Source organism: Pleurodeles waltl, chromosome 5, assembly GCF_031143425.1.
Source record: "Pleurodeles waltl isolate 20211129_DDA chromosome 5, aPleWal1.hap1.20221129, whole genome shotgun sequence".
Classification (NCBI taxonomy): Eukaryota; Metazoa; Chordata; class Amphibia; order Caudata; family Salamandridae; genus Pleurodeles; species Pleurodeles waltl.
Genome location: NC_090444.1, coordinates 1291720909 through 1291741381, shown reverse-complemented (window position 1 = coordinate 1291741381; position 20473 = coordinate 1291720909).

Genomic DNA, 20473 nt, shown 5'->3' with positions numbered 1-20473 from the left:
GTTGCGTCGTTGAGTTTTCGCGCAGGGCAGGCTTTGTGCCGATTTCTGGCGTGTAGACTGGGATCCTCTTCGTTTTCGGACGCCCCAGGGACGATGCGTTGAAATCCGGCACTTGCAGGACGAAGTCACAGGGGCTGTGTCGATCCAGTGGGAGTTTGCCTTCCTCCTTCTCTTTTTCTGACCTCATTTTTTCTAGTTTTAGAACTCTGCACTTTACCACTGCTAACCAGTGCTAAAGTGCATATGCTCTCTTCCTTAAAACATGGTAACATTGGCTCATACCCAATTGGCATATTTAATTTACTTGTAAGTCCCAAGTAAAGTGCACTGCAGGTGCCCAGGGCCTATAAATTAAATGCTACTAGTGGGCCTGGAGCACTGTAGCCCCTTAACCATGTCTCAGGCATGCCATTGCAAGGCATGTGTGTACAGTTTCACTGCCACTTTGACTTGGAATTTAAAAGTACTTCCCAAGCCTTAAACTCCCCTTTTTCTACATATAAGCCACCCCTAAAGTAGGCCCTATGTAACCCATAGGGCAGGGTGCTGTGTAGGTAAAAGGCAGGACATATACTTGGGTGTTTTATGTGTCCTGGCAGTAGGAAACGTCTAAATTAGTTTTCCTCTGCTGTGAGGCCTGCTCCTTTCATAGGCTAACATTAGGGCTACCCTCATATACTGTTTGAGTGGTAGATTCTGATCAGAAAGGAGTGGACAGGTCATATTTAGTATGGCCAGAATGGTAATACAAAATACTGCTGATTACTGAAGTCAGATTTAATATTACTATTCTGGAAATGCCACTTTTAGAAAGTGAGCATTTCTCTACTCTTAAATACTCCTGTGCCTTCCAATCCATGCCTGGCTAGGTTAGCTGACAGCTCCCTTGTGCATTTCACAAAGACAACCCCAACCACAGGATGCTCAGTCACACCTGCACATATCTGCATATTGAATGGGTCTTCCTGGGCTGGGAGGTGGAGGGCCTGACACTTACATGTCAAAGGACAGTAGCCTGCCCTCACACAAGGGACTGCCAAACCCCCTACTGGGACCCTGGCAGACAGAATGAAAATGAAAGGGAACCTTGTGCATTTCTAAGCCACTCTTTGAGGTCTCCCCCACTTCAAAGGCACATTTGGGTATTTAAACCGGGTCTCTGACCCTACCAACTCAGACACTTCTGGACACTTCAAGATACTCCTTAGGACAGACACTCTGCCCCAGAACCTGCAACCTTCAGCCCTCTGGGCCATATAAGTGCCCCAGGATCTCCATGATATTGTGTACTTAACCCTGACTAAGACTAACAATGCTCAATACTCCTATAAAACAGTACAGTACATCAGTGAACTGGGCACAGAAAACTCCACAAGAGAGCTAAATATGGTGTAGTGTAATACCAAAGGCTCACTAAGATAGAACCTACATTCCAAAGTGGTAGGTAATGAAAGTCTGGTTGTGGTGGTAACTTCAGAGCCACTGGGAATAGTGTGGGTTAATTGTACTGTTCATCCTGTAAATAAGTGACATCACTATGTTAAAGATTTTTCAGGTGTTCGATTTTAGATGACAAATCATTTGTGTGAATTAGTAATTTTAATAATACATATGCTCGAAACTGATGAATTTGTGATTTTTCACTTGAAACAATATGAATATCTCATTCAGATGTGTAATAAATAATGTAGTATAGTTATGCCGCAATTTATAATGAGAGGCTATTTACTTAAAAAGAATTAAGTTTCTGGCTGTAATACTCATCTGGCTTCTGTTGATTTCTCCCTCCCACACAGCGACCCACTGAAGGTCTTTTCTCTCCACAGTTTCCATGGAACATGGAAAGCAGTGACCTCAATAGGTTATAGAAAGCATGTACTGTCAATGTTACTTTCCATCATGTTCTCTATGTATCATTTTGAAGTATTTCCACTGGAAGTTCTAAAATAGGCAAGCAGAGGAACATGATCTATAGGGCTATTGTTAAAAATGTTTTGCATTGGGTTTTATATCTCTAGAGTGCTGTTGCTGAGGAGGGTAACAGATGATTTCTATTACCGTAAGAAATGGGTTAATGTTAAGGTTTTTTTAGAAACTGTGACATTGTTTTTGATTTGCCAATGTGACTTGACTATGATCATATCAAGCTGAATTTATAGTTTTGTTATTCAATGATAATGAGTGTAAAAAAAAATCTCTGTTTTTGAAAGATTGTGGGCAACTTCTCATTTTCCTGTGTGACTCTGTCATATTATTTTGAGATTTTTCTCCTCATTAAGATGGTGTCAGTAGTCTACATGAGTTTGAGACTTAGGATTTAGAGGGATTTGAAATAAACTAGGATTTTGCTATTATTTATGATTCTGTATTTCTATATTCTTAGTCTTAATGACAAACTATGTATTCCATTGTAATGTTTTATTAACAACTCTGCATTAAAACTTTTAAAATCTAACTTTGATCTCAAACTAAATTTTTGGAACATTACCAGTTGTTATTATTTGCTAAATTTGAGGAATTGATAGGGAAGGTAGACAGTTACCACTAGATAAATTAGGGGAACTGTGGGTCTGAACTGTGCAAGGTACATCAGGGTTATTGGATATTGGGGTTCCAGCAACTGGAGTTCAGATCCCACATCGACACAAGGGAAATTATGATTGGGAAACAAGGGCACTTCTAGGTAGAAGGTTCTTTGATTGAATGATAGGGACAACCCAAACTTTGGGGTGCTTGCTTATTGTACTTACGCTTTCTTTATTTGAATCAGTACTGGTGTAGATACAGACTACCAGGACAGCTGTCAACCACAGAAAGCTGTCCTTCTCTGCTGGGCAGATAGCTTGTGCTTGTTCACCTCCCAACTTACATCTTGGGGTAGGGTGAAATGTAAAAGCATGTGGGCAAACAGACAACAGGACATTCAATCCTGCTTTGGTTAACAGATATACAATACATTCTGGCAATTACTTTCAAGGCTTTCCATATCAACAAACCAAACCATGTTTCAATGACAAATCTCAGATAAAGGATTTACATCTATGTAATTTGGTCAGTTAGATGAAGGACCACAGAATAATCTGTGGTCAGACCTCTCTCGGCAAAAAGATGTGCCATCTTCCTATTTCTTTGACAAAGATACATGTTCTTTGAATGAGACTGTTGGTTCACTTTTGGTAAGCGGAAACAGTCGTACAATCTCCTGAAAAGACAGCAATATTACCTCTGGGACATGGGGAGGGACAGAAAATCCGGCACTCTTGGAGCCCCATTGTTGGGTTCAGGTATGCCAAGGGTGAACATTACAATGGGCCTCTCTCAGAAGAAAGGGTGGCCTTTTTTGTATTTTGATTGTGGAGATAGTAGACACAATGTGAACTGGCAGGACTTAGGCAGGGAAAGCATTACCATCATCATTATTACTCTCAGATAGAAGGAGGACCTGCAGAGAAGCAAGGGTAAGATTAAGGACTTGATTTAGAGTTTAGCAGATGGGTTACTCTGTCACAGACGTGACAGATCTCTTGCCCACTGTATTACACGTGCATCATATCCAAAGACCCTAAATCTTCAACAAACCTATTTTTAAAAACAAGTTAAAATGTTTTTGGTATTCTATATGTTTTATGTTATTTGTTCTTTAACTGAGAAAAAGAAAAGTAAAGCTCTAAAAATCCATTTAAACCATTAGTCCTCTCTCACAAACAATTTCATACATTAATAAATTGTATAAACAATCAGAAAAAAGCTGAAAGCTACAATCAGAACGTATTTTGTCTGTATTTGTACGCTGCAAAGCCATGTAGACATCCCACTTCAGACAGCCTTGCATGTCCTAGGAGTAAAAATTAAGAAGCTTTTTTTTTTAAATTCTTTGGTGCTTTTCAAAATAATATTTTTTTTGGGGGGGTTGGAGGCTTTCTGGACATTGTGTTTTTGTGTTTCTTGTGTTTGTACAGATTTTTGTAACTTTATGGCAAATGACCACCTATAAATGTTTTCACTTTTTTGTCCTATTGATACAATTTGCTGTGCTGTGCTCCTATTTTCTTAGCCTAAGATTATTTTCCTTGTATAGGATATTAGTTTTGTGCCCCTGCAACAGAGTGCAAACATACTGAAGTGGAGGTTGTTCTGCTCCATTCCTGCTGTATCTTTTGTGTAACATTTAATAGTCTCCCAGGCATGCCATTTTCTTTCTGCTGCAGTTATGAGGAAAACATTATTTGGCAATGAAATCCTCTAATGTTATTTTCTTCCTGTTATTTTCTTCATCCAGTGTCTCTCTGGTACAAAGGATATCTCTTCCTTTTCACTCCACTCTGTAGTTTGCATCGAAAAGTCATTTTTAGGTTTCGCTTGCGCTTGTGCTGTGTTTGTGATGAACTCCTTGTTATTGTTACATTCCTCCCTTGCTTTTCTCTTGCTTTCATTGGTTCCTGTGCTTGCCACTTACTTTTCCTCTGTTTATATTGGCTGTAGCATATTTCCTGTCTTTACCAACTCTTGTTCCTCATGTAGTCACACTTTTCAGTGTCTTGAGGCCAGAATACTGTTTTCTTCTGCTTCGTGGGACATTTTTATTTTATTAAGCTGTTGTCTGCACAACGCATGAGCTCTGCTTCTTTAATGTGCTGTATCCTGCGCAGCGCTTGCGCTGTTCTTGTTTACTGAATCTGCCCATGGCTGCACGCATTTCAAGATTGTCTTTAACATGCACGCTTGAAATGCATGCATCCACGGGGAGATTAAGTAAACAAGCACAGAGCTGTATTTCTTTTGGCTCAGCCGCCTTTTAAGTAATCATCTCAACAGTTCACATCTCTTGTGATCCCTCTTCCACAGCACCGTGTTTCTGTCCCCATCCCGCGAGATCTACAACTTAGTGTCTAGAAGTCCCTCATCTCTCCGCTCGTCCATATGGCTACTGGCATTCCACCACCCTCCCTCAGGAGATTCTTTCTGTCTGACTCTCTCTACAGCTACCAGTTTCCTTGCTATTTTTTGGCGCCGGAATGTGTGCCCAGATCCTAAACGAGCTGTCTTGGATTCTGGCTGTCCCTCAAACCCCTCTTTCCTCTATTTCATTGCGTTCAGTGGCTTCTTTACCCTTTTCAACCCTCCTGTCTCCATTTCTGTCTGTCTCCAACAGCCCTGCCTCCCTTTTCATTCTTTCCACATTTTGGAAATTATTTATGGCCATAATGCTTGGCTGAAATATCCCCACAGACTCAGCATGTTCTTCAAACTACCTACCCCGACCCTTCCAAAACACACACAATCCCATTCACTTGCCTCCCACACCAACCCCCTCCCACTTCGGCGGTATTTAAATAGATAAGGAAGCCCCACCTCTGATGACTGTTTTCTCCTGTAAAAAGAAAACATATTTGCTATGCGTGACGTTACCCACAAGTGGTGCACTTTTATTCCAAAGGCTAAAGGGCAACACCGTGATAGATGTGATGTCCTTCATGACATGAGCAACACAGTGATAGATGTGGCTTCAAAAGCAGCACCCAGTTCTGGGCCCACAACAGAGTACATGACAGAGGCAAGTGGGTGAGTGTGTACCTCACACGCCATCCTTAGAAAAGGGCTCGGAGCCCAGTTGACGTCACGTTAGTGTCTTTTATTGGCACGTTGGCTTGCCTGTTAGAATCTGCTTGCTTTGATTAGTGGAAGGCATGCACACGTCATGCCTTTTCCGTTGGTTAGCCCTCCTCGAGCGCAGCGACCAAGTACAGAAAACATGCGAGGCTCGCTGTTTCCCATCAGGTTTGTGGGCTACTTTTTCTCTATTTTCGCAGCGCGATCTTGCTGGGCAGAAGTCGAGCGCTTTGCATACTATCGACCTTGTTTCACATTTAATTGCACTTTTGCCTGTTACGTTCATAATTGCACTTTTGCCGATAGGTATTGTTATGAGTGAATTGTAGCAGCGCGATCGCGCTGTTTTTTTATTTTAATGCAAGAAAAATCCGGTTGGAAGTTTACAAATGGGAATAGCTGTAACTCTGACAAATGCGAGACCCTAGTGCATTGCAAATTCTTGTTTCTTTTTCCTGAAGTACTTCAATCAAGTGCATATTTTATTCACCTGTACCACGGGATGTCGAGCCAACACCAGGACTCAAGCCTGGTTCCCCAGTTCCTAAGTCTGCAGTCCTGGCCATAAGGCTACATTAGTTGCTCCTGCCCACCACTCTCTGTATTGCTCGTCTCATCCATGAGCTTTTCCATGTATTCTGAGCTGCTTAAACATATCCCCGACCAGCTTTCCAGTTACTTTTTATCAGAAAAGTCAACGGGTCCTTACGCCGAGACTTGTTGGCTTTGCCACTGCTTGTTTATAGTCCCCATTACAATTGTTTGTGGATTTCTGTGTTTTAGTTTCCATTTCTGTTGGGCCTGGTAGGTTGTATTTTTCATGTTTGTTTCATTTTCTTATATTTTGCCTCTTCCTCTGTTTCATTGTCACAGTAGCTTTTTTTCCTCTATGCATGTTTCTACGATTTGTTGTTTCGTTCTGTATATCTTTCTGTATATCTTCTGTCTCTTTCTGTGCTGAACTGTGTCTGTATATGTTTTTGGTTGTGTGGGGTTCTCATCTCTGACGCTCTTGGGTCGATGAATCTTTTGACCAAGTGGGGCTCTCTTCACCCGAGAGTAATCAATTTAATCAAATCAATAATCAATAACGAACATAAGCAATGCCCTGATCAACATAACACTTCACAATTAATCCAGAAAACATTTCAGCGAACCATGACCTTTCGGCCATGAATAACCACACCAGTTTATTCAAAATTAATGAATTTATTTCCCTTATATTAACAAAGCTAGCACGATATAAATGTGTCTCAACACCAAATGATATATGTAAATGAACATTAATAGCTGTCCATAACGGCGAAAAGATGCAATCTATGCAGCATTTGAATAACAATGCATTCGATGATAGCAACGCAAACCACTAAAATGATAATCTGTAATAGGCTAATTGCATACATTAGTCAGCATAACAAGGTCTCAAATTGCATCGTGCAACAAATGAATCCTCATCTAACATCAAATTAGCATCTGCATGTGGGACTTCATGCAAAAAAACAATTTAGCAACATTAATTTGGAAAAAACTCCTAACTAGGGCTCATATAAAAAATCAGCAGTTGGTTACCTAAAAAGAAAACACAATGCAATTGTACATTTTATCCTTTCATATTTACCAAATTCAATCAGCATTCAAAGAAGTCTTCGTCTCACAGGTACCGGTTGATCAGCATGGGACGGGGGTAAAGGGCAGGGTGGACGGGGCAATTGCCTCACAGCGGCAAGATAAAAGGACAAAACTACTACATTATGCAAAGGGACGAATCAAAGTTAAAGTCTCTAGGGTGAGAATTTCTTAAAGTCTCTTTCTCTCGATTAGAGAAAGCATCAACGTCTCATTCAAAATGGCGTCGAACATCAATTGGCATCGTAGAAGATGGCAAAATGACGAGGTCGGCAAGATGGGCCATAATGTCTGCAATGTCTAATGTCCTCAATGGGTGCAATGGGTAATGGCCGCTTTCTTCTTGTGCACCAGGTTTAAATAATCAACAGTTCAAATCCAGTAGGGTCTTCCATTGGAGGGTTCATAGGTTGGCTTCAAATTGTCCAATCAAAAACAACAATTTACAAGCTTCTACCTAGGCCTACATTATCCTTGGAGTCGGGAACGTAAGTTGCAACATATTTTACCAATTAATTCACTTTCAGAGCTTCCATTGTCTGCACCTGCAGATTGACCTTGGAGCAAAGAAGAAGATGCCAGGCTGGCACGAAACCTTAAAGATAAGCATGTGAACCGATCTCACTGGAAAAGTACAGCTTCAAGCAAGAATACTCGTTTTATTAGCACATTAGAAAAATACGAGCATCTAAACCGTGAGACAAGGCAACTAGGCCGAAGCCTCCACTAAAGTTATGCTAAGTTAAAACATTTCAAACAAGCAAATCATGGCACACGTTTACGGTTATGTCAGATTAGTACAATTCTAATACATCACGTTATATAAAGCACGCTTATAAATGTTGGCGAACTACTCTGAGGGCACATTTGTCCCCGTACAATCTTTATTAGTTCGGTTAAAGTCACACTTGATTATTGCAGCACTACGTTTTATGCGCTAATAAATGTAAAACCTTTGTTTCTGCGTCATCACAGAGTACATGACAGAGGCAAGTGGGTGAGTGTGTACCTCACACGCCATCCTTAGAAAAGGGCTCGGAGCCCAGTTGACGTCACATTAGTGTCTTTTATTGGCACGTTGGCTTGCCTGTTAGAATCTGCTTGCTTTGATTAGTGGAAGGCATGCACACGTCATGCCTTTTCCGTTGGTTAGCCCTCCTCGAGCGCAGCGACCAAGTACAGAAAACATGCGAGGCTCGCTGTTTCCCATCAGGTTTGTGGGCTACTTTTTCTCTATTTTCGCAGCGCGATCTTGCTGGGCAGAAGTCGAGCGCTTTGCATACTATCGACCTTGTTTCACATTTAATTGCACTTTTGCCTGTTACGTTCATAATTGCACTTTTGCCGATAGGTATTGTTATGAGTGAATTGTAGCAGCGCGATCGCGCTGTTTTTTTATTTTAATGCAAGAAAAATCCGGTTGGAAGTTTACAAATGGGAATAGCTGTAACTCTGACAAATGCGAGACCCTAGTGCATTGCAAATTCTTGTTTCTTTTTCCTGAAGTACTTCAATCAAGTGCATATTTTATTCACCTGTACCACGGGATGTCGAGCCAACACCAGGACTCAAGCCTGGTTCCCCAGTTCCTAAGTCTGCAGTCCTGGCCATAAGGCTACATTAGTTGCTCCTGCCCACCACTCTCTGTATTGCTCGTCTCATCCATGAGCTTTTCCATGTATTCTGAGCTGCTTAAACATATCCCCGACCAGCTTTCCAGTTACTTTTTATCAGAAAAGTCAACGGGTCCTTACGCCGAGACTTGTTGGCTTTGCCACTGCTTGTTTATAGTCCCCATTACAATTGTTTGTGGATTTCTGTGTTTTAGTTTCCATTTCTGTTGGGCCTGGTAGGTTGTATTTTTCATGTTTGTTTCATTTTCTTATATTTTGCCTCTTCCTCTGTTTCATTGTCACAGTAGCTTTTTTTCCTCTATGCATGTTTCTACGATTTGTTGTTTCGTTCTGTATATCTTTCTGTATATCTTCTGTCTCTTTCTGTGCTGAACTGTGTCTGTATATGTTTTTGGTTGTGTGGGGTTCTCATCTCTGTGAATGCCTTTGCATGTCTCAGCAAAGGTACATTTCTCAAACTGACGCTACATGATGACTTAAGCTCCTCCTGTAATTCACTGCAAGCATCAGTCTCAGGCATTCCCCTAACCACGGATAGTAAGTGGATGCCACAGAGTGGAGGTGCAGTGTGTGCAGAAGCCTCAGAGGCATCCTCCAGTGAGTTCTAATGGAGATGAGTGAAAGTTGCAAGAATCAAGGCTTTCAGTGGCGGCTGAAGTCGGGGCAAAGTGGCAGGGTGGGAAGGGACAAAAACAAAAAAGACAAAAAACCCTCCAAAAAGACATACCTGCTGCATCGCCGCCAGTTCACCACTCCTCTGGGTCCTTTGCTTGAGGCACAGGTCCAAGCCTGCCCTGCGGCCAATGCTAATGCTGCACTCATGCTGCTGGCAGCATGACTGCAGCATCAGGACTGGCTTGAGCCCTCTCGATTTGCACTCCCAAGCAGACTGGGAGCATGAGCCTGCTCTCTCCACCCCAGCAACACAGTGCCGGTTAGAGACAGCTCAGTGCGCATGAGTGCTTGGTCGTCCTGAGAGACCCAGCCAAACACACATGCACACTGATGGGAGTGCACCTACCACTCCCCCAGGTGCCTGTTATTCTCATGGCCCTTCCCCTGAAAAATAAAACAATAATAAACATAATTGATTATTGTTTTATTTTTCAAGTTTGCAGCTGCTGCTGCTGGCATGGAGGCGATGCTCCTCCCTCACTGGTGCTTCTCGTTGAAACTAGTATTCATAATGCAACAACTCATCTGAACCCTGCCCATCGAACTCCATCTGAGTACCCAGTCCATCTCCCATCATGTTTACCCAAGCTGTCAGCAGGCTAAACTGAAAGAGACAGCTTTCATGTAAGAATACCTCTGTCATTAGACTGGATGATGTCCGTCTCTTGGGGCAACCTGTGTCTGACTTCAGAACACTTCCCAGGATACAAACTTCCCGTAGTAACTATCAATAGAAAATTGCAATGATTTTGTGCAATTTTTCTAATATAGGACAACTGATGCAAAAATGACGCTGACATTTGAGCAGACTTGTCCCGGAGTGCCATTCCTTTTGTGCTATTTATGATATAAACTATGGGCCCTTATTTACAAGTTTTTAGCACAGGGTAGTACCACAAGGTTTCTTGCAGTGCTGCCCTGCATCGAAAGGAAAGGACAGGAATGTGCTTTATTAATGTCACACAGGGCATTCCTTTCCTTTCTGCCGGTGCACAAATTGGTGCCAACACAGTCACCCTGGCACCGTGGTACAAAGGTATCTGCTTTGTTGGCACAATTGTTTTTTTTGCAGGAAGGGACACCTTCCTCCACAAAAACAATCAATGGAGCCGTTTCCTTTTTCTATGTTTGCTGCAAAATGCAGCACACATAGACGGAGGAAAAAACTAAGAAAAATAAAGTTATTTCTCATTTTATGCCTCCCCTGGAATGCACACAGTTATGACACATTCCCAGGTTTACAGATTCTTGGACATTTGGCAAACCCATGGATATTGCATGGGAAAGCCCACTTCAATGCCCATTGAACTCCTTCTTAATGAAGAGTAAGGCAAGTCCGCGCTTTGCGCTGCCTAGCCTTACCCATATTTATGAGGCCATGCAAAGCCGCACAGAGTGGCTCAGCGTAACCTCATAGATATGATTGAGAGGCCTATGCCACCGGAGCATTATAAAAAGTGATGCTGTGGCTGTGCAGGCCTCTTGTAAATGAGGCCCTATTTTTATGTGGCAAAAAAAAAAGTCCAGTTAGGAATTTACATCGCTAATAGCTGTAACTCGCAAACGCAAGACCCATTGCATTGCAAATGATTACTTACTGCAACCCGAACTTCACTTCTGTTAATGTGATGTACTCTGCAGAACGTAGCAAGTGGCTTATGTTTTGTGCACAACAAGCTTTTGGAATAGCTTTCATTTGCTTGTGACGTGGTGTTTGTCACTGTCTCTCAGTTGTTTAAGATCATTTTGGGTGTGAGCATTACACCTCTGTCTAACGTGTTTGTGTACTTACTTATATAACCTATTTGGATATGTAACTGCAGTGGATATAGATACGGGCAATTGCCCAGTAAGGTAGATTTACGTGCAGGGCACGTCTCCAGAAATAATTTGGAAACATGACTAGAAGCAGTACCTTGTTGGCATATACATCACAGCCGCGCAAACAATTAATGAGACACTTCTGTATCAACGAGTTTTCAAAAAACATAGATATGCTCACTGACTTGTCATGTATATTGGAGTGCTATGAGCACTTCATCTTGTAATGTTTGACTCTGTTTTATTAATATATTGCCCACAGCCTAATCAGTGGCTGAGGCTCTGTTGTCTTTATTTTCAAGAAGCAGGTTGGTAACCATATCGTTGTCTGTGTTGCAAGCATGTACTACTTTTGGCAACCTCCTCCTGTGGGCCTTTTTTGGGCTTCATCCAAGTGTTACATTTGAAAACGCTGCCAACCATGAAGGCGCTACCAGTAACTGCCCTGCTGTATTGCCCTGTCCTTACTCGCCTGCCCTCTCCTTTTGTCTGTCATGTGTGCAAAACTGCCGTCCTTCAGCCCCATGGCATCTTATGCTAATGCCAGCCAGTTAGTGCAGTGTAATCCAGAGGAAGCTGGCGAGAGGATAATCAATAATTAAGCTCGGCCATAGATGGAAGACTGGTAACATTGTGGCTACTGAGGCACCCCCACTGATGAATACCTGCTTGACTACATAAAGCTTGCACACTCTGAAATTGTGCTTTGAAATGCTATCCTTTAAGTGCTATCAGTTGTTGCACCCAGAGAATTAAAGCACTGTGTCAAAATGTGACTAGTCGAAAATAGCACCACATGTGATGTAGAGAAGCTGCATTTAGGTTTTCCTGGGTGTTAGAAATGGGGTATTTGGCTGGCAGTCAAGTTACTCCCTGTCCAAGCAAGGACCCTCACTCTAGTCAGGGTAAAGGAGAATCACCCTCAGTTAACCCCTGCTTACCCCCTTGGTAGCTTGGCATGAGCAGGCAGGCTTAACTTTAGAACACACAGTTTGGTGTCTCTGAAATCACAATTCAAAATCATAACTTATAGTGAAATCGGATTTTAAATTGCTGGTCTGAAAATGCCACTTTTAGAAAGTTGGCATTTTCTAACTTTAGCCATTTTGTGCCTACTGCCTGTCTCCAATACTCATATGGGGTGGGGTGACAGCCGGGCTTGTGCATTCCCTCTAGACAGTCACACACAAAGAGAGCTTAGGTGTGACTGATAATCCATTAACATCCTGCTGTTCCACGAGCGGCGGAGTGCAGTAAGTTGTGCTGCTCGCACGGATTTTTTTACAGCTGACTGCTGCCCTCCAGCTTGGGAGTTTGTTGTGTACTGTGAAATCAGTGTGAGCGGCACAACATGCAGCACAAGAGGGCACTGCTTCTTTTTGCAGCTCAAGTAAATGTTCCACTCGAATGGCAGCTTCCTCAACACGAGTGGCAGTTTTCTCAACTGGAGTGGTTGTGGCAGGTCTCACCAGGAGGTGGTGTATCATTTTATTTTTCTCTCTAACGGTCGCCAACCTACAGTTGGTGAACGCGAGTGAGTGGAAAAACTCCACTCTGCGTCACCTTGCACAGTGCGCAAACCTTCACAAACTCCGTTGCTGGAGTGGAATTCATGGACCACTCCTACTTCAAAGACCCTTCTTTGAAGTCTCCCCCACTTCAAAGGCACAACTGGATGTAAGGCCTCTAACACCACCAACTCAGTACACTTCTGGACATGTGGATACCCTGACAGGAAGAAGGACAGCTGCTCTGCTACAAGGACTGCCTCTCTGCTGAGATGCTACTCAGCTGGACTCCTACTTTGCTGAGCTGACATGCTGACTGCTGCCCTCCAGCTTGGGAGTGAGAAGGTTTGGACTTGCATCTCTCCATCCCAGAACCAAAGTGACTTGAACGGCTTGCTGACTTGCCTCCTGTTCTGAAGTTTCAGGGACATCAAAGACTTCCTTTCCATCTACAAATATCACCTGGGATTTTTTTTAATGTAAATCCTGCTCTGCCAAATGATGCCAAACCAGTTTAGGGCCCTCTGAAATGAGTGTAAATGATGCAACTGCCAGAAACTGCCCATCGCCACTGTTGCGCCGATGGGAAATGACACATTGCCTGCTGCGTGATCAAGATTGATGTATCACTGCCCCTGCAGGGACCGGACTGGCGCATCACACTTGGAACTGCTGCATCACCTTGAACCACCTCTTTGGAACCAACGCATGCTGCCACTGCATGCAGAAGATCAATGCATCTCCCCTCCAGCGTGCACTGACCTGGTGCATTGCATTCAGAACCACCATACCTGGAACCAGTGCATCACACTCGGATCTGAAGCATTACCTCCGTTGCGTGGAGAATTTTGACATAACACCCCAGCTGCATGTGGATAAATCGACGCACCTCGTGCTGAGACAAGGATTAAGGTACTGTTGCTCAGTTGGCCCTGCATGGGTCCTGTAGCTGGCCTGTGCTCCATTGCAGACAGTCTGAACTCTTGACTTGTCCTCATCCAGTGCAACCAGATATCCCACTTAAGGGCACATTGCTTCTAAGTGCTATTTTACATTTAATCTTTAAAAAATGATACGACTTCTATTTATTGGATTTTTGTTCTTTTGGTTTTGCTTTGTTCATTAAATTAAGCTCTATTTTTTGGTGTGTATCATTTCTGTGTGGTGTTTTCACTGTTTTACTCTTCGAAGTGTTGCACAAATACTTTATATATTATCTCTTAAATTAAGTCTCACTGCTATGTGCCAAGTTACCAGAGGGTGACCACTGGTTACATTTTAATGTGTATTTGACTTACCCTGACTAAGATGGTGGATCCTGCTTGGACAGGGTGCATACATCTGCCAACCAGATACCTAATTTCTAGAACTAAGAAAATGAGAAAATAAAACATTTTCACATGAGCAGAAGCCAATGAGCATAACAGTGTGTTAGAATTACAGATAGTTGGTTTAAATGAGACAGAAATGAAGAGATTTTGAATTTTTGTAAATACATTCCAAAAATCATTCAAGAAATTAAACAATTATAGTATGAAAGGTTCGCTTGTGGAGAGATACAAGTAGCCAATATGAACCATTGGATGAATAGATATTTTTCCATTGTTCAAGAAATAGTGAGCCATTAAGTTCAGAGTTCCAGAAGTCTTGAATATTTTTCAAGTTATTTGGATTGGTACAAAATAACTTTGTTATATACATTAGAAGCCACATGGCCAGACAAAGTGTATACATTTAGACATAAATGTAAGGTAGTTGTTTGCTAATGAAAATGTACTGGATGATGCATTGGGAATATAATGAAATAATTTATATTTGTATTATTCCGATGTAGGAAGATTAAATTTGTTTTGTAGTTCTGAAAACAATAGAAATAGTTTGTCTTGACCAATGTCCTGCAGATAAATGATACCTTTGTTGCCCAGCCCTTCTACAATTTAAAACATTTATTCATTTTAAAAGATGTGTTTTACCATAGAGAGATTTTCTTATAAAGTCTGCCACCAATGTGAAATGTATTACCAGATTCCAATAATGGAAGTTTGTAGTTCTAATACTAGGAGAAAGTTTACTATTAGTAATAGTTCACATTATTGAAAGATGTACGGTTTAACCAAATTATGTTCTGTGAAAAACTTTAGAAGAGGAAGATATGTCCGTATCTTAAAACCATAACGAGCTTTGTGCAACTTGAAAGGCAGTATGGTATTTATAGAAATATGGTAAATCAATACTTGCATCAGTCTTAATAGCTTAAAGTTTGGCTTAGCCAATTCGGGAAGGTTTGTTGTTCCAGATAATGTACAATGTATGTTATTCAATTTGCTATGGAAAATAGACAAAAACATAATGGAAGCATAGGAAAAATATATGGAAATGTGTAATATTTGCCTAGCATTAATAATTTTAAAGGATTCAGTCTGCCCCACTGATTCAACTGAAGGGAAGGCCATTTTTTTTTTCCTTGAATGGTATAAGTATATTTTCACAACTTAAACCAATAATTTTTAATAGAATTAGACAAAGTAATACCATAATAGTTAAGTCTAGATCAGTACTAGGCAACTTATCAGAATTTAAAAAAATTTAGAGCGAATAATTTGACTTTGTTAATAGTTAAAGTATAAACAGAGTCAGCAGTGTAACAATTAATTATTTGCAGAACAATTGAAATAGTGCTTGAAGGCCTTCAAAGTAAATGAAAGCACATTGACAGCATTTTCACAGGACTTCAATACCACATATTTTGTTATGACACTCTCATCGTCCCTTGAGTTGTGAATATAACATAATAACTGTTTTATGACTAACAAAACAAAGAGTGGAGAACATTGCCTAGTACCATTATATAAGTTAAAAAATGACAATGTATCCCATTGCCATAAATTTTAGCAGATGGCTTAGTTTATAATGTTTTTACAATATGCTGAGAATTTAGGGTCAACATTGAAAAAATGCATAATTTTAAACATAAATGTCCAACTAACCTTATCTAAATATATTTCAGAATCCAGGGCAAACATACCAAGAGGCTAATCAAAAGTATCAGCAGAAAAAAGAAACAGACGTTAATAAATAAATATTACTGCTAATTGAAAATAGAAGTGTGATCTTTATCATGTGTGAGTACAAAAAGGATCATAGCTTATTTAAAAGAGCCATTAAATACATTATTATATTTGAATTCAGGAAATCAGAATAACAAAGTGGGAGGTAATTGCGTTAAGTGGCTTTATAAAATTCTTCTGGAAGCCAGTCAAGGCCTGAAGTCTTGCCATAATTTGAAGATTTCATGGCAGCAGAGCTCTCCTCTAAAAGTAGTCACTTCCACCAATTCCTTATCCGATTGTAATATAGCAACTACTTTGCATTCCAAAAGGAACTTTCAATAATGGCCTCTTGATTAGTGACCAGTTTGCCGCATAGTTTTGAATAAAATGCAAACATATTCCTTGGCTATGTTAGTGGCAGAAAAAAGTAATTTACCATCAGCCCTTCTATTATCATGGACTTAGGTTTTATCTTCTGTAGCATGTAAATAACTAGCAACAAGACATCCAGATCGATTAGCAATAATATAGTATTTATTTTTCATTAAAGACAAGAATGTCAGCTCTTACCTAGGTAACAGGTTATGGTGTAGAAATTGTTGTGACTCTTATAAAGGCTTTTAAGGCAACTTAAAGTACGTTTTTAATGTATCTCTAGCAATATTACAAGTGAAACAGTCAGTACTGGCAGCAAGAAGTGTGTTTCCATTATTTTTGTTCAAGGCAATGTCAGAGTTCATTCTCCATCTTGGCATGGGGCAGTAACACCATCTAATATGAGTAAAAAGTTACTTGGGACATGGTAAAAAATATCTATTTGTTCAATCTTTTATTTATTATTTATATGCCATATTTCCAGAGTAGAGTGACTAGAGTAAATAATAAATTCTAGAATATGCAGACTGAACATTAGAGACAGCAGTAAGTGCCTTACTTATTCAATATGTGCGTCCCAGTGATATATACATTTTGTATTAGGGAAGAAGGCCTTCAACCAACTTATTGTGTTTAAATTTAACAGTAGACTATCTTGCCAGGGGTCATGAAATGAATTAGAGACTTCCAATAAAAGATATCTTTCCAATAAGAACAATTTCTGAAGTTTTGTCTCTTCAAAAGATCGGATCACCATTTAAGCCATACATATTAAGCAGGTGAAGAGTAAATATATCCATTTATCTCTTGGCACATGCAATTCTTTCCACATAATCAATCTCATGATTAAAAAACTGAGGCCCAGATTTGTAATCTGTGCTGAATTTGCGTAATTTTTTTGACGCAAATTCGGCGCAAACCTAACTCCATATTAATACTTTGGCTCTAGACCCGTCTAGTGCCAACGATTTGGAGTTAATGTCATGTTTTGCTTGTGGGAAACTACCTTGCATCAATGAGATGCAAGGTAGGCGTTCCCATTGACCCCCATGCTAAAATTAGAGGGTGGGAGGGGGCCTTAAATAATGCTGGTAAGCTTGCTTAGCGCCATTATTTAACACCTAGGTCAGGGCAGGTGTTAGGGGAACTGTTGGCATATTTTCATGGTCAGAGACCATGGAATGGGCCCACAGGTTCCCTTCCCTAGCCCCAGGGCCACCCCCACCCACACCAGAGGGACACCAGAGGATGGGGGGACCCCATTCCAGGTAAGTAAGGTAAGTACAGGTGAGTAATTTCAATTTGTTTTAAAGTGTCATAGGGCCTAACTTGGGCCCCTCCTACATGGCACTAGACCCAATGGCCATTGGGGTTGGTGGGCATGACTCCTGTCTTTACTAAGACAGGAGTCATGTCCATGGGGGTGGTATGTCAAAAAATGACGCTAGTCTGGTTGGAGGCACTTTTTATCTGCAGAATTAGAAACTATTTCAAAGTAATCTCTATTATCTGAGAGTCCAAACAATGTGAGATACACAATAGGGCTAATTCCCCAAAAATAGTAAGTCTGCACTCATAAAAGTTCAGTGACGTACAGGTACAGATGTATTACTTTATCATTCACAAAGATTACCAGTGATATGGTTGAACAGTTGCGTCAGACAAAGGTTTTCAGAAATATGACTTTAAATGTCACGTGAAATAGGCTCCCTATAACTATTTCTTGTGTGCGTAGTTCTAAAGAGCACAGACTTAATTAAGCATAGGGGAAATGTATCCCACTTTGCCAATGCACAGTTTGTGTTTTTATTCTTCCAGTGGAAAATCATTTTCTCCATTAAGAAAGCTCTTGCCAACTTCCACAATATTGGTGCATGATTCATTCTCCATCCTGTCTTTGAGGGGAGTTATTTTAAACATTTCCTCATTTGGAAATGGTGGGTCCAGATTGGCAACTAAAACCAGCCTTGACAAATTTTACTACACCAGCCTCTATTATACATGAAGCAAGCAAGTTAAGTGAGCCAGCTTGATCACTGACAGAGGTGTTAACCTCTTCGGTGCTTGTGACAGCTGGGGGGCGTCCAGAACTGTGGTTGTCAAGTGCTTCAGACGGCCCTTGGCTGTCCTAGCAACCACCAATGGAGAAAGCATGGGCACTCCCCCTGTGGCACGCCCCCTTGGATCTCCTGGTAGGAATGGCAGTGGAAGCACTTCCGCTGCCACCCCGACCCCATTGTGGCATCTCATGATGTCAGAGTGCACCGCACACCAACATCATTAGAGGTCACATCTGACGCGGTGGAAGCCACTGCTTCCAGCGCGTGTAGCAGAAAGATGTACGTTTCTCCTCGGAGGGGGGTGTTGCTTTTAACAAAGAGGCATCTGGGGGAAGGAAAGTGTCTTTTCCTCCAATGTCTCTTTGAGCATTCCTGCCACATGATCGTTAAGTGATCATGCAGCAGGAATGCCCACTAGACACCAGGGATTTTGTTTTTCTTTTTAATTTTCTGTGGTGGGAGAAGCCCCCTGGGGAAGGGTGGCTCCCCTTTGGCCTTTTATGTCCCACTTGGAGGCAGATCGGCCTATTTATTAGGTCCATCTACCCCCAAGAAGGCAAGGGGGGCAGAAACCAATAAGTTCCAGGGATTATTTTTCTTTTTGTTTGGGGCTCCTCTTTAGGCAGCATTTGTTTTTCTCGTATCTGCCCTTTTGCAGGCAGATCAGCCTGTTTATGTTAGGCTCATGTACCTCCAAGGGGGGAAGAAACCACTAGGCACCAGGGATTATTTTGTATATGTTTGTTTTTTGTTTGGGGAGGGTGGCCTCTTGGGCAAGGGTCGCTCCTCTTTGAGGGGCATCCATCTTGGCTGTTTCTGCCCCCTTGGGGGCAGATTGGGCTCTTTTTTAAGCCCATTTGTCCCCAAGGGGGACAGGAACCACTAGGCACTGGGGATTATTTTTTGTGTGTTTGTTTTTAGTTTGGGGCAGCCCCTTGGGCAGTGTTGCTCCGTTTAGGGGGGCATTAATTTTGGCCATTTTTGCCCCCCTTGGTTGCAGATCGGCCTCTTTATTTTAGGACTATCTTCCCCCAAGAGGAGCAGGAAACCACTAGACAGCAGGGAAGGTTTCTGAAGGTTTGCTGGTAGGTGTTTGTGGACTGGCGCATTATTTGCATTTGTGATCATAATGTTTTTTTCTCCTTTTTATTCTAGTTCAAAGCTTTTGATTCCTTTACTGTGATACCTGCTTGCGGTTTTGACAGTGGTAGACCTGCAGTTTGCATAGTTGAATTGTGTTTGGTAAGAAAAACCTTTTTGTACTCTTTACTCCAAATGGGTATCGGTGCCATGCATGAATGAGTTTTTTGTAAATGGTGTAATAATAGCAGCATATTTAGCTTATGTTTTATTGTGAGTGAAATCCTACTTAGATTTGTACACAATGTGAATTGTTTTGTCTTATGTGTAGCTTTATTTTATTTTTCCTTTTTAGTGGGATATCACTGGTGCTTGCTGTGTCTGTGTGGAGTAGGTACTGATGAGTCTATCTGCCTAAGACAAGTAAGTGGTATTGTTTTTGAGTAGATAGGTTTTTGTGATAAAGCTATGTGCAGGCGTTAAAAAGAGGCTCCCATTGATTACAATGGGCCTCTGGGTGCTTTGTAGGATTAGCGTAATAATTTTTTATGCTAATCCTGCAAAGCTCTGGACTAGCATAAAAAATTATGATGGTAGTCACCCAAACTACCACCATGGTGCAGCGTATTTTAAATACGGCGCTACCTTGGTGGTGTTAGGGGGCACTAAGGGGCACGAGAAAAGTGGCGCTTCATAAATCTGCCCCTTTGTTTATTTCTCATTTTACACAGTGTTGGTTGTTGTTGACTTATTTTTCAAGTTACGTTTATTAGGAAAGATCTTAGCTACCTGCAGGAGTACTGCTAAGCATGTTGGTGGTATGCTATTTGATCTTCCTCTGGCCATGATTATGAGACTGACCCTGCATCTAAGATAGAGGTGGAAGTATAGATTCTGGCAGTGAATTTTCTGTCCGAGAGGACTCATCAGATGATGAAGCCACTGTCAGTGCGGATGAAGGGCCTGTTTTAGTGGAGGACACTGATGTGCTGATGGTGCAGCAGCCTGGGGCTGAAAGGCTTCCTATGGAAGAT